This window comes from Schistocerca piceifrons, unplaced genomic scaffold (genome assembly GCF_021461385.2).
Source record: "Schistocerca piceifrons isolate TAMUIC-IGC-003096 unplaced genomic scaffold, iqSchPice1.1 HiC_scaffold_681, whole genome shotgun sequence".
Lineage (NCBI taxonomy): Eukaryota > Metazoa > Arthropoda > Insecta > Orthoptera > Acrididae > Schistocerca > Schistocerca piceifrons.
In genome coordinates this window covers 1-14,135 of record NW_025728928.1, presented here as the reverse complement: position 1 = coordinate 14,135, position 14,135 = coordinate 1, and the positions used below count along the sequence as shown (strand labels likewise).

Below are 14,135 nucleotides of genomic sequence, written 5' to 3'. Positions count from 1 at the left end.
GGTTGCTCAGCCCTACGCTGGAAACACGTCGCATGAAGCCACACGCCACTTCTAGGGTCACCGTGTGTCTGCTTCGCCCGTCTATGTTCTGCTGGCGGTCACGAAACAGTAGCTGTACTGCGAGCAGGACGGGAAACGGCAGCACGCACTGCTGAAACTTGAGACGATTCGTGTGGAAAAAATTCCGTTCCGGTTCCGGCAATCGAGCCCGGGCCTCCGGGGTGATAGCCAGGCATCCTAGCCACTAGATCTCACCGGATTTGGGCGTCCGTTCGACGGATCGGATGGTCTCTCGCACCCTTCTCTCTTTGCGAACGTCATTGCGCATACTGGCTGGCAAGGCGCGCACCTCAAAAGTCTCAGAGCAATGCTTTTGGCTTCATGCTCTACTGGGAGAAGAGGAAAAGGAAAGCTGTCAGTATCAATAACAGGAAGTATAAATTTTCTCTCTGAAGCGTTGAAACGTTGTGGATAACAAACAAGAAATAAGTTCGAGCCGTAGCGACAGCACCACCGTGAGTCACAGAAAATTAAATGCCCCGGGTGAGGATCGAACTCACGACCTTAAAATTATGAGACTTACGCGCTGACTACTGCGCTACCGAGGCACGGGGCGGACCGTCGGTCCTGGGAACTGGGCAAGTAGCGTACCCATTGTTAGACGCAGAGATACACTACTTGGTGGATAACGTGTTCTGTTGCTACACGTGCATTGCCGGCCCAGTTGATTGTGGTGGTGCTGCAGCTTTTGCAACGATGGGCAGTACTCCCCGTCGTTCAAGTTCATTGCCTCGGAGGCACCTGGACACAGCAACTTGTGAGGCCAGGCCGACTCCAGTCCGCAGAACATGACGCGAGCGTCTGAGTGGGGAACCGCGCGTGCTGCGTTCTCGGTTCTTCTCAAGGGAATCCCGCTATACATTCTTGTGGATCGTGCATCTCAAGCGCGCAAGCCACACGGCACCGCGGGAAAAGCAAAACGATGCATCGGCCGGGAATCGAACCCGGGCCGCCCGCGTGGCAGGCGAGCATTCTACCACTTTTTTTTTTTTTTTTTTTTTTTTTTTTTTTTTTTTTTTGCCTCCCAACTCCCCTTATAGCCCTCCTTACTCTCACCAAAATATGCCTTCTTCGGCGAGCTTCATCGCTATATTTGCTGGACTGTCGAACTTCGTGGAACAGTGGTATAACTTAAAACAAAATCATCTTCTGCTCAGTTAGTGTGGTGTCTTCTTCCACAGAAAAATGGAGAACTAAGAAAAATTTTATCGCGGAATTCGTGGACGGTCTTCTTTCCTCCGCTGGTTCAACTCTTCTGCTCGTAGTTCAACTAAACTCATATTCCGCTTAAAAGAAAAATATATTGTCCCTCCTGACTAACGTCAGTCACTCCGATGTAGCAGAGAGTTGTTACAAAACAGGTGTCAACGCAGGACAACAGCACAACATGACAGTTTATGTCGATGTGTGCATCACACGAAAGAAACAGAAATCACAGGAAAGTAATAAAATGAAATCGCGACAGTCCGGAAACAGAATTTAAGAGATTGGAAAAAAAACACTCCTGCAACTATGAATGTTCCACACAAACAGGCTGTATCTTCTAAAATACCCATGAAGTCTTGTGAACAAAATAAAATTCCTCAAAAGTAAAAGGACATTCCTCCCTTGGAGATAAAACCAGAACGACCCGTAGTGTGGGTGTGGCACAAGTCACCAACCATAACGCAAATAAAACAAAGAAAAGAAGGAAAAAGAAAGTAAAAATAGAACGCGTCAGCTCAGTAAATCTCAGTTCAAGGTGTTTGCCGCAGTTCCATTTCATAGCCGTAATCCAAGGCCGCCTTCAAAAAATTCGCAAACAGTTCGCGAAAGTGAACGCAATCCTTCAGTGTCATATACTGGGCCCACAAATAATCCAGGTAAATCACAGTATCAGTGACGGCCATATCGATAAGGGCATAAATCGTATGCCCTAAGATCCAGACAGTGGCGTTATTTTTCGTCCGCGGGAAAGCTTTGAAGTTAGGCACTATCACACGACGAACAGTCACAAGGTGAGGAGGCGTTCGATTAATGTGGGCGACCATTCGTTGACACAGCCGCCATACCGTCGACACCGATGCACACTCAAAACGATGTTCCCGTGTGTCCACAGCACCACATCTACCACAGTTGGCAGAGGGAAGGAGATGAATGTCGGCAAGCCGCTGGTTCGTCGCTAGGGTGTTGTTGACGATCTTAAACCAGAGCGCACTGACATCCGACGGCAACACCGGGTTGTTGATGTTTGCCCACACGTTCACCCATTCCACTGTAGGGTTCCGGAACACCAGTTTATGACGCGGAGGTTGTCCAGTCAGGGCAACGTAGAGTCCGCGGGCGGTCCTGTGTCTGTCGGTAGCCGTTGACAGAGCGTAGCTCCTCGTTAAAAAGTACTCCCGTATGTAGGACATCTTATACGGGGTGGCCGCGAGAGAGACGGGCGCCGCTTCAGAGCGTGGGCGGACCACTGAACCACCGATGCTCAGACCAGTAGCAATCTTTCGCTGCTTCCCGAGCAGATGTCTCGAGATAACGTGGGACTGCCGTCAAGCGCCGTAGCATTCTGTCGAGAAAATGCTGCAGACGCTGAATCCTGCACTGTACTGCCTAAAAATGCCGCCAGAACGCCGTCCTCTGCGTCCTCTTGCGTCGCCGGCGCCGACTCTTGCCAAAGGGTGCGAAATGTGCATGGATACGCCGTGCGAATGCATCTGCATGTGCTCCCCTAGCCTACCTCGTAATGCGCCTAGGGCTACGATCACCTTCGGCCGCTGCCGACTGGCGGGAAGCCGACACAGCGCGGCGTGGGGGCGCCCGGTTGTGCGGTGGTGGTGTAAAGGTCAGCATAGTTGCCTTGCAAGCAGTTGATCCGGGTTCGATTCCCGGCCACCGCAGCAGGCTTTCAGCTTTGCGTATGAGTACTTTTGCCACGCGCCGTTAAATTAATGTTCTTTCTCCCTCTTACTCGCTGCAGACCAGCCTACAGTGTGTCTCGACTTGTCTCGACTTTGCTCAGCTGACGCGAGAGCTGACGCTCTCCAGTCGGCCTATATCAAAACGACAAGCACGAGAAACGACTGAGAGAGGCAGGGAGAGGCGAGGCGGTGGACACACAGCCACGCCCCTTCATTTCACGGTGGCGTCTCCCCTCACTGAATCGGTCTGCAGCTGCGAAAACAAAGGAGAAAGAAAAATAGGAAGCAAAATTGCCAACAGTACCCTGTGTTCCCATGCGGTCACCCGCCCAAGCACTGACAAGGGCCAAAGTTGTTACACGTCGGCAATCGGGCATTTTCTTTCATTTTCTCTTTGCCGTATGAGAACCAGCGTATTCAACATATTGTGACCATTGCCGAGCGAATGCTGCAGCGCTTCCCGACGAGTCGGGTTCGGATCCTCTGCCAACGTCCACGCAGGGCGATGATCTTTTGGTCATCACACTCGCCAGCTGAAATCGGCGCTGCCTTTTCGTAGTAGTAAAAGCCCACTGGCCCGTGGGGGATCGAACCCACGACCTTCGCGTTATTAGCACGACGCTCTAACCAACTGAGCTAACGGGCCTCGACGCGGACGGTTGCTCAGCCCTACGCTGGAAACACGTCGCATGAAGCCACACGCCACTTCTAGGGTCACCGTGTGTCTGCTTCGCCCGTCTATGTTCTGCTGGCGGTCACGAAACAGTAGCTGTACTGCGAGCAGGACGGGAAACGGCAGCACGCACTGCTGAAACTTGAGACGATTCGTGTGGAAAAAATTCCGTTCCGGTTCCGGCAATCGAGCCCGGGCCTCCGGGGTGATAGCCAGGCATCCTAGCCACTAGATCTCACCGGATTTGGGCGTCCGTTCGACGGATCGGATGGTCTCTCGCACCCTTCTCTCTTTGCGAACGTCATTGCGCATACTGGCTCGGCAAGGCGCGCACCTCAAAAGTCTCAGAGCAATGCTTTTGGCTTCATGCTCTACTGGGAGAAGAGGAAAAGGAAAGCTGTCAGTATCAATAACAGGAAGTATAAATTTTCTCTCTGAAGCGTTGAAACGTTGTGGATAACAAACAAGAAATAAGTTCGAGCCGTAGCGACAGCACCACCGTGAGTCACAGAAAATTAAATGCCCCGGGTGAGGATCGAACTCACGACCTTAAAATTATGAGACTTACGCGCTGACTACTGCGCTACCGAGGCACGGGGCGGACCGTCGGTCCTGGGAACTGGGCAAGTAGCGTACCCATTGTTAGACGCAGAGATACACTACTTGGTGGATAACGTGTTCTGTTGCTACACGTGCATTGCCGGCCCAGTTGATTGTGGTGGTGCTGCAGCTTTTGCAACGATGGGCAGTACTCCCCGTCGTTCAAGTTCATTGCCTCGGAGGCACCTGGACACAGCAACTTGTGAGGCCAGGCCGACTCCAGTCCGCAGAACATGACGCGAGCGTCTGAGTGGGGAACCGCGCGTGCTGCGTTCTCGGTTCTTCTCAAGGGAATCCCGCTATACATTCTTGTGGATCGTGCATCTCAAGCGCGCAAGCCACACGGCACCGCGGGAAAAGCAAAACGATGCATCGGCCGGGAATCGAACCCGGGCCGCCCGCGTGGCAGGCGAGCATTCTACCACTTTTTTTTTTTTTTTTTTTTTTTTTTTTTTTTTTTTTTTTTTTTGCCTCCCAACTCCCCTTATAGCCCTCCTTACTCTCACCAAAATATGCCTTCTTCGGCGAGCTTCATCGCTATATTTGCTGGACTGTCGAACTTCGTGGAACAGTGGTATAACTTAAAACAAAATCATCTTCTGCTCAGTTAGTGTGGTGTCTTCTTCCACAGAAAAATGGAGAACTAAGAAAAATTTTATCGCGGAATTCGTGGACGGTCTTCTTTCCTCCGCTGGTTCAACTCTTCTGCTCGTAGTTCAACTAAACTCATATTCCGCTTAAAAGAAAAATATATTGTCCCTCCTGACTAAGGTCAGTCACTCCGATGTAGCAGAGAGTTGTTACAAAACAGGTGTCAACGCAGGACAACAGCACAACATGACAGTTTATGTCGATGTGTGCATCACACGAAAGAAACAGAAATCACAGGAAAGTAATAAAATGAAATCGCGACAGTCCGGAAACAGAATTTAAGAGATTGGAAAAAAAACACTCCTGCAACTATGAATGTTCCACACAAACAGGCTGTATCTTCTAAAATACCCATGAAGTCTTGTGAACAAAATAAAATTCCTCAAAAGTAAAAGGACATTCCTCCCTTGGAGATAAAACCAGAACGACCCGTAGTGTGGGTGTGGCACAAGTCACCAACCATAACGCAAATAAAACAAAGAAAAGAAGGAAAAAGAAAGTAAAAATAGAACGCGTCAGCTCAGTAAATCTCAGTTCAAGGTGTTTGCCGCAGTTCCATTTCATAGCCGTAATCCAAGGCCGCCTTCAAAAAAATTCGCAAACAGTTCGCGAAAGTGAACGCAATCCTTCAGTGTCATATACTGGGCCCACAAATAATCCAGGTAAATCACAGTATCAGTGACGGCCATATCGATAAGGGCATAAATCGTATGCCCTAAGATCCAGACAGTGGCGTTATTTTTCGTCCGCGGGAAAGCTTTGAAGTTAGGCACTATCACACGACGAACAGTCACAAGGTGAGGAGGCGTTCGATTAATGTGGGCGACCATTCGTTGACACAGCCGCCCATACCGTCGACACCGATGCACACTCAAAACGATGTTCCCCGTGTGTCCACAGCACCACATCTACCACAGTTGGCAGAGGGAAGGAGATGAATGTCGGCAAGCCGCTGGTTCGTCGCTAGGGTGTTGTTGACGATCTTAAACCAGAGCGCACTGACATCCGACGGCAACACCGGGTTGTTGATGTTTGCCCACACGTTCACCCCATTCCACTGTAGGGTTCCGGAACACCAGTTTATGACGCGGAGGTTGTCCAGTCAGGGCAACGTAGAGTCCGCGGGCGGTCCTGTGTCTGTCGGTAGCCGTTGACAGAGCGTAGCTCCTCGTTAAAAAGTACTCCCGTATGTAGGACATCTTATACGGGGTGGCCGCGAGAGAGACGGGCGCCGCTTCAGAGCGTGGGCGGACCACTGAACCACCGATGCTCAGACCAGTAGCAATCTTTCGCTGCTTCCCGAGCAGATGTCTCGAGATAACGTGGGACTGCCGTCAAGCGCCGTAGCATTCTGTCGAGAAAATGCTGCAGACGCTGAATCCTGCACTGTACTGCCTAAAAATGCCGCCAGAACGCCGTCCTCTGCGTCCTCTTGCGTCGCCGGCGCCGACTCTTGCCAAAGGGTGCGAAATGTGCATGGATACGCCGTGCGAATGCATCTGCATGTGCTCCCCTAGCCTACCTCGTAATGCGCCTAGGGCTACGATCACCTTCGGCCGCTGCCGACTGGCGGGGAAGCCGACACAGCGCGGCGTGGGGGCGCCCGGTTGTGCGGTGGTGGTGTAAAGGTCAGCATAGTTGCCTTGCAAGCAGTTGATCCGGGTTCGATTCCCGGCCACCGCAGCAGGCTTTCAGCTTTGCGTATGAGTACTTTTGCCACGCGCCGTTAAATTAATGTTCTTTCTCCCTCTTACTCGCTGCAGACCAGCCTACAGTGTGTCTCGACTTGTCTCGACTTTGCTCAGCTGACGCGAGAGCTGACGCTCTCCAGTCGGCCTATATCAAAACGACAAGCACGAGAAACGACTGAGAGAGGCAGGGAGAGGCGAGGCGGTGGACACACAGCACGCCCCTTCATTTCACGGTGGCGTCTCCCTCACTGAATCGGTCTGCAGCTGCGAAAACAAAGGAGAAAGAAAAATAGGAAGCAAAATTGCCAACAGTACCCTGTGTTCCCATGCGGTCACCCGCCCAAGCACTGACAAGGGCCAAAGTTGTTACACGTCGGCAATCGGGCATTTTCTTTCATTTTCTCTTTGCCGTATGAGAACCAGCGTATTCAACATATTGTGACCATTGCCGAGCGAATGCTGCAGCGCTTCCCGACGAGTCGGGTTCGGATCCTCTGCCAACGTCCACGCAGGGCGATGATCCTTTTGGTCATCACACTCGCCAGCTGAAATCGGCGCTGCCTTTTCGTAGTAGTAAAAGCCCACTGGCCCGTGGGGGGATCGAACCCACGACCTTCGCGTTATTAGCACGACGCTCTAACCAACTGAGCTAACGGGCCTCGACGCGGGACGGTTGCTCAGCCCTACGCTGGAAACACGTCGCATGAAGCCACACGCCACTTCTAGGGTCACCGTGTGTCTGCTTCGCCCGTCTATGTTCTGCTGGCGGTCACGAAACAGTAGCTGTACTGCGAGCAGGACGGGAAACGGCAGCACGCACTGCTGAAACTTGAGACGATTCGTGTGGAAAAAATTCCGTTCCGGTTCCGGCAATCGAGCCCGGGCCTCCGGGGTGATAGCCAGGCATCCTAGCCACTAGATCTCACCGGATTTGGGCGTCCGTTCGACGGATCGGATGGTCTCTCGCACCCTTCTCTCTTTGCGAACGTCATTGCGCATACTGGCTGGCAAGGCGCGCACCTCAAAAGTCTCAGAGCAATGCTTTTGGCTTCATGCTCTACTGGGAGAAGAGGAAAAGGAAAGCTGTCAGTATCAATAACAGGAAAGTATAAATTTTCTCTCTGAAGCGTTGAAACGTTGTGGATAACAAACAAGAAATAAGTTCGAGCCGTAGCGACAGCACCACCGTGAGTCACAGAAAATTAAATGCCCCGGGTGAGGATCGAACTCACGACCTTAAAATTATGAGACTTACGCGCTGACTACTGCGCTACCGAGGCACGGGGCGGACCGTCGGTCCTGGGAACTGGGCAAGTAGCGTACCCATTGTTAGACGCAGAGATACACTACTTGGTGGATAACGTGTTCTGTTGCTACACGTGCATTGCCGGCCCAGTTGATTGTGGTGGTGCTGCAGCTTTTGCAACGATGGGCAGTACTCCCCGTCGTTCAAGTTCATTGCCTCGGAGGGCACCTGGACACAGCAACTTGTGAGGCCAGGCCGACTCCAGTCCGCAGAACATGACGCGAGCGTCTGAGTGGGGAACCGCGCGTGCTGCGTTCTCGGTTCTTCTCAAGGGAATCCCGCTATACATTCTTGTGGATCGTGCATCTCAAGCGCGCAAGCCACACGGCACCGCGGGAAAAGCAAAACGATGCATCGGCCGGGAATCGAACCCGGGCCGCCCGCGTGGCAGGCGAGCATTCTACCACTTTTTTTTTTTTTTTTTTTTTTTTTTTTTTTTTTTTTTGCCTCCCAACTCCCCTTATAGCCCTCCTTACTCTCACCAAAATATGCCTTCTTCGGCGAGCTTCATCGCTATATTTGCTGGACTGTCGAACTTCGTGGAACAGTGGTATAACTTAAAACAAAATCATCTTCTGCTCAGTTAGTGTGGTGTCTTCTTCCACAGAAAAAATGGAGAACTAAGAAAAATTTTATCGCGGAATTCGTGGACGGTCTTCTTTCCTCCGCTGGTTCAACTCTTCTGCTCGTAGTTCAACAAACTCATATTCCGCTTAAAAGAAAAATATATTGTCCCTCCTGACTAACGTCAGTCACTCCGATGTAGCAGAGAGTTGTTACAAAACAGGTGTCAACGCAGGACAACAGCACAACATGACAGTTTATGTCGATGTGTGCATCACACGAAAGAAACAGAAATCACAGGAAAGTAATAAAATGAAATCGCGACAGTCCGGAACAGAATTTAAGAGATTGGAAAAAAAACACTCCTGCAACTATGAATGTTCCACACAAACAGGCTGTATCTTCTAAAATACCCATGAAGTCTTGTGAACAAAATAAAATTCCTCAAAAGTAAAAGGACATTCCTCCCTTGGAGATAAAACCAGAACGACCCGTAGTGTGGGTGTGGCACAAGTCACCAACCATAACGCAAATAAAACAAAGAAAAGAAGGAAAAAGAAAGTAAAAATAGAACGCGTCAGCTCAGTAAATCTCAGTTCAAGGTGTTTGCCGCAGTTCCATTTCATAGCCGTAATCCAAGGCCGCCTTCAAAAAATTCGCAAACAGTTCGCGAAAGTGAACGCAATCCTTCAGTGTCATATACTGGGCCCACAAATAATCCAGGTAAATCACAGTATCAGTGACGGCCATATCGATAAGGGCATAAAATCGTATGCCCTAAGATCCAGACAGTGGCGTTATTTTTCGTCCGCGGGAAAGCTTTGAAGTTAGGCACTATCACACGACGAACAGTCACAAGGTGAGGAGGCGTTCGATTAATGTGGGCGACCATTCGTTGACACAGCCGCCATACCGTCGACACCGATGCACACTCAAAACGATGTTCCCGTGTGTCCACAGCACCACATCTACCACAGTTGGCAGAGGGAAGGAGATGAATGTCGGCAAGCCGCTGGTTCGTCGCTAGGGTGTTGTTGACGATCTTAAACCAGAGCGCACTGACATCCGACGGCAACACCGGGTTGTTGATGTTTGCCCACACGTTCACCCATTCCACTGTAGGGTTCCGGAACACCAGTTTATGACGCGGAGGTTGTCCAGTCAGGGCAACGTAGAGTCCGCGGGCGGTCCTGTGTCTGTCGGTAGCCGTTGACAGAGCGTAGCTCCTCGTTAAAAAGTACTCCCGTATGTAGGACATCTTATACGGGGTGGCCGCGAGAGAGACGGGCGCCGCTTCAGAGCGTGGGCGGACCACTGAACCACCGATGCTCAGACCAGTAGCAATCTTTCGCTGCTTCCCGAGCAGATGTCTCGAGATAACGTGGGACTGCCGTCAAGCGCCGTAGCATTCTGTCGAGAAAATGCTGCAGACGCTGAATCCTGCACTGTACTGCCTAAAAATGCCGCCAGAACGCCGTCCTCTGCGTCCTCTTGCGTCGCCGGCGCCGACTCTTGCCAAAGGGTGCGAAATGTGCATGGATACGCCGTGCGAATGCATCTGCATGTGCTCCCCTAGCCTACCTCGTAATGCGCCTAGGGCTACGATCACCTTCGGCCGCTGCCGACTGGCGGGAAGCCGACACAGCGCGGCGTGGGGGCGCCCGGTTGTGCGGTGGTGGTGTAAAGGTCAGCATAGTTGCCTTGCAAGCAGTTGATCCGGGTTCGATTCCCGGCCACCGCAGCAGGCTTTCAGCTTTGCGTATGAGTACTTTTGCCACGCGCCGTTAAATTAATGTTCTCTCTCCCTCTTACTCGCTGCAGACCAGCCTACAGTGTGTCTCGACTTGTCTCGACTTTGCTCAGCTGACGCGAGAGCTGACGCTCTCCAGTCGGCCTATATCAAAACGACAAGCACGAGAAACGACTGAGAGAGGCAGGGAGAGGCGAGGCGGTGGACACACAGCACGCCCCTTCATTTCACGGTGGCGTCTCCCTCACTGAATCGGTCTGCAGCTGCGAAAACAAAGGAGAAAGAAAAATAGGAAGCAAAATTGCCAACAGTACCCTGTGTTCCCATGCGGTCACCCGCCCAAGCACTGACAAGGGCCAAAGTTGTTACACGTCGGCAATCGGGCATTTTCTTTCATTTTCTCTTTGCCGTATGAGAACCAGCGTATTCAACATATTGTGACCATTGCCGAGCGAATGCTGCAGCGCTTCCCGACGAGTCGGGTTCGGATCCTCTGCCAACGTCCACGCAGGGCGATGATCTTTTGGTCATCACACTCGCCAGCTGAAATCGGCGCTGCCTTTTCGTAGTAGTAAAAGCCCACTGGCCCGTGGGGGGATCGAACCCACGACCTTCGCGTTATTAGCACGACGCTCTAACCAACTGAGCTAACGGGCCTCGACGCGGACGGTTGCTCAGCCCTACGCTGGAAACACGTCGCATGAAGCCACACGCCACTTCTAGGGTCACCGTGTGTCTGCTTCGCCCGTCTATGTTCTGCTGGCGGTCACGAAACAGTAGCTGTACTGCGAGCAGGACGGGAAACGGCAGCACGCACTGCTGAAACTTGAGACGATTCGTGTGGAAAAAATTCCGTTCCGGTTCCGGCAATCGAGCCCGGGCCTCCGGGGTGATAGCCAGGCATCCTAGCCACTAGATCTCACCGGATTTGGGCGTCCGTTCGACGGATCGGATGGTCTCTCGCACCCTTCTCTCTTTGCGAACGTCATTGCGCATACTGGCTGGCAAGGCGCGCACCTCAAAAGTCTCAGAGCAATGCTTTTGGCTTCATGCTCTACTGGGAGAAGAGGAAAAGGAAAGCTGTCAGTATCAATAACAGGAAGTATAAATTTTCTCTCTGAAGCGTTGAAACGTTGTGGATAACAAACAAGAAATAAGTTCGAGCCGTAGCGACAGCACCACCGTGAGTCACAGAAAATTAAATGCCCCGGGTGAGGATCGAACTCACGACCTTAAAATTATGAGACTTACGCGCTGACTACTGCGCTACCGAGGCACGGGGCGGACCGTCGGTCCTGGGAACTGGGCAAGTAGCGTACCCATTGTTAGACGCAGAGATACACTACTTGGTGGATAACGTGTTCTGTTGCTACACGTGCATTGCCGGCCCAGTTGATTGTGGTGGTGCTGCAGCTTTTGCAACGATGGGCAGTACTCCCCGTCGTTCAAGTTCATTGCCTCGGAGGCACCTGGACACAGCAACTTGTGAGGCCAGGCCGACTCCAGTCCGCAGAACATGACGCGAGCGTCTGAGTGGGGAACCGCGCGTGCTGCGTTCTCGGTTCTTCTCAAGGGAATCCCGCTATACATTCTTGTGGATCGTGCATCTCAAGCGCGCAAGCCACACGGCACCGCGGGAAAAGCAAAACGATGCATCGGCCGGGAATCGAACCCGGGCCGCCCGCGTGGCAGGCGAGCATTCTACCACTTTTTTTTTTTTTTTTTTTTTTTTTTTCTTTTTGCCTCCCAACTCCCCTTATAGCCCTCCTTACTCTCACCAAAATATGCCTTCTTCGGCGAGCTTCATCGCTATATTTGCTGGACTGTCGAACTTCGTGGAACAGTGGTATAACTTAAAACAAAATCATCTTCTGCTCAGTTAGTGTGGTGTCTTCTTCACAGAAAAATGGAGAACTAAGAAAAATTTTATCGCGGAATTCGTGGACGGTCTTCTTTCCTCCGCTGGTTCAACTCTTCTGCTCGTAGTTCAACTAAACTCATATTCCGCTTAAAAGAAAAATATATTGTCCCTCCTGACTAACGTCAGTCACTCCCGATGTAGCAGAGAGTTGTTACAAAACAGGTGTCAACGCAGGACAACAGCACAACATGACAGTTTATGTCGATGTGTGCATCACACGAAAGAAACAGAAATCACAGGAAAGTAATAAAATGAAATCGCGACAGTCCGGAAACAGAATTTAAGAGATTGGAAAAAAAACACTCCTGCAACTATGAATGTTCCACACAAACAGGCTGTATCTTCTAAAATACCCATGAAGTCTTGTGAACAAAATAAAATTCCTCAAAAGTAAAAGGACATTCCTCCCTTGGAGATAAAACCAGAACGACCCGTAGTGTGGGTGTGGCACAAGTCACCACCATAACGCAAATAAAACAAAGAAAAGAAGGAAAAAGAAAGTAAAAATAGAAACGCGTCAGCTCAGTAAATCTCAGTTCAAGGTGTTTGCCGCAGTTCCATTTCATAGCCGTAATCCAAGGCCGCCTTCAAAAAATTCGCAAACAGTTCGCGAAAGTGAACGCAATCCTTCAGTGTCATATACTGGGCCCACAAATAATCCAGGTAAATCACAGTATCAGTGACGGCCATATCGATAAGGGCATAAATCGTATGCCCTAAGATCCAGACAGTGGCGTTATTTTTCGTCCGCGGAAAGCTTTGAAGTTAGGCACTATCACACGACGAACAGTCACAAGGTGAGGAGGCGTTCGATTAATGTGGGCGACCATTCGTTGACACAGCCGCCATACCGTCGACACCGATGCACACTCAAAACGATGTTCCCGTGTGTCCACAGCACCACATCTACCACAGTTGGCAGAGGGAAGGAGATGAATGTCGGCAAGCCGCTGGTTCGTCGCTAGGGTGTTGTTGACGATCTTAAACCAGAGCGCACTGACATCCGACGGCAACACCGGGTTGTTGATGTTTGCCCACACGTTCACCCATTCCACTGTTAGGGTTCCGGAACACCAGTTTATGACGCGGAGGTTGTCCAGTCAGGGCAACGTAGAGTCCGCGGGCGGTCCTGTGTCTGTCGGTAGCCGTTGACAGAGCGTAGCTCCTCGTTAAAAAGTACTCCCGTATGTAGGACATCTTATACGGGGTGGCCGCGAGAGAGACGGGCGCCGCTTCAGAGCGTGGGCGGACCACTGAACCACCGATGCTCAGACCAGTAGCAATCTTTCGCTGCTTCCCGAGCAGATGTCTCGAGATAACGTGGGGACTGCCGTCAAGCGCCGTAGCATTCTGTCGAGAAATGCTGCAGACGCTGAATCCTGCACTGTACTGCCTAAAAATGCCGCCAGAACGCCGTCCTCTGCGTCCTCTTGCGTCGCCGGCGCCGACTCTTGCCAAAGGGTGCGAAATGTGCATGGATACGCCGTGCGAATGCATCTGCATGTGCTCCCCTAGCCTACCTCGTAATGCGCCTAGGGCTACGATCACCTTCGGCCGCTGCCGACTGGCGGGAAGCCGACACAGCGCGGCGTGGGGGCGCCCGGTTGTGCGGTGGTGGTGTAAAGGTCAGCATAGTTGCCTTGCAAGCAGTTGATCCGGGTTCGATTCCCGGCCACCGCAGCAGGCTTTCAGCTTTGCGTATGAGTACTTTTGCCACGCGCCGTTAAATTAATGTTCTTTCTCCCTCTTACTCGCTGCAGACCAGCCTACAGTGTGTCTCGACTTGTCTCGACTTTGCTCAGCTGACGCGAGAGCTGACGCTCTCCAGTCGGCCTATATCAAAACGACAAGCACGAGAAACGACTGAGAGAGGCAGGGAGAGGCGAGGCGGTGGACACACAGCACGCCCCTTCATTTCACGGTGGCGTCTCCCTCACTGAATCGGTCTGCAGCTGCGAAAACAAAGGAGAAAGAAAAATAGGAAGCAAATTGCCAACAGTACCCTGTGTTCCCATGCGG

General features: G+C 51.6%; 11 non-coding genes across 11 annotated transcripts; 4 read left to right on the top strand and 7 right to left on the bottom strand.

The window, feature by feature from the left end:
* Positions 1-535: 535 nt before the first annotated feature.
* Trnam-cau lies at positions 536-608 on the bottom strand. Its single transcript has one exon. It is a non-coding gene; the product is annotated as a tRNA-Met (tRNA).
* Positions 609-2,867: 2,259 nt separating this feature from the next.
* Trnaa-ugc lies at positions 2,868-2,939 on the top strand. The gene has a single exon. It is a non-coding gene; the product is annotated as a tRNA-Ala (tRNA).
* A 594-nt stretch (positions 2,940-3,533) lies between these two features.
* On the bottom strand, positions 3,534-3,606 carry Trnai-aau. The gene has a single exon. It is a non-coding gene; the product is annotated as a tRNA-Ile (tRNA).
* Positions 3,607-4,153: 547 nt separating this feature from the next.
* Positions 4,154-4,226, bottom strand: Trnam-cau. The gene has a single exon. It is a non-coding gene; the product is annotated as a tRNA-Met (tRNA).
* Positions 4,227-6,495: 2,269 nt separating this feature from the next.
* Trnaa-ugc lies at positions 6,496-6,567 on the top strand. Its single transcript has one exon. It is a non-coding gene; the product is annotated as a tRNA-Ala (tRNA).
* A 593-nt stretch (positions 6,568-7,160) lies between these two features.
* On the bottom strand, positions 7,161-7,234 carry Trnai-aau. Its single transcript has one exon. It is a non-coding gene; the product is annotated as a tRNA-Ile (tRNA).
* A 548-nt stretch (positions 7,235-7,782) lies between these two features.
* Trnam-cau lies at positions 7,783-7,855 on the bottom strand. The gene has a single exon. It is a non-coding gene; the product is annotated as a tRNA-Met (tRNA).
* A 2,259-nt stretch (positions 7,856-10,114) lies between these two features.
* Trnaa-ugc lies at positions 10,115-10,186 on the top strand. Its single transcript has one exon. It is a non-coding gene; the product is annotated as a tRNA-Ala (tRNA).
* Positions 10,187-10,778: 592 nt separating this feature from the next.
* On the bottom strand, positions 10,779-10,852 carry Trnai-aau. The gene has a single exon. It is a non-coding gene; the product is annotated as a tRNA-Ile (tRNA).
* Positions 10,853-11,398: 546 nt separating this feature from the next.
* Positions 11,399-11,471, bottom strand: Trnam-cau. The gene has a single exon. It is a non-coding gene; the product is annotated as a tRNA-Met (tRNA).
* A 2,253-nt stretch (positions 11,472-13,724) lies between these two features.
* On the top strand, positions 13,725-13,796 carry Trnaa-ugc. The gene has a single exon. It is a non-coding gene; the product is annotated as a tRNA-Ala (tRNA).
* The last annotated feature ends 339 nt before the right edge of the window (positions 13,797-14,135 follow it).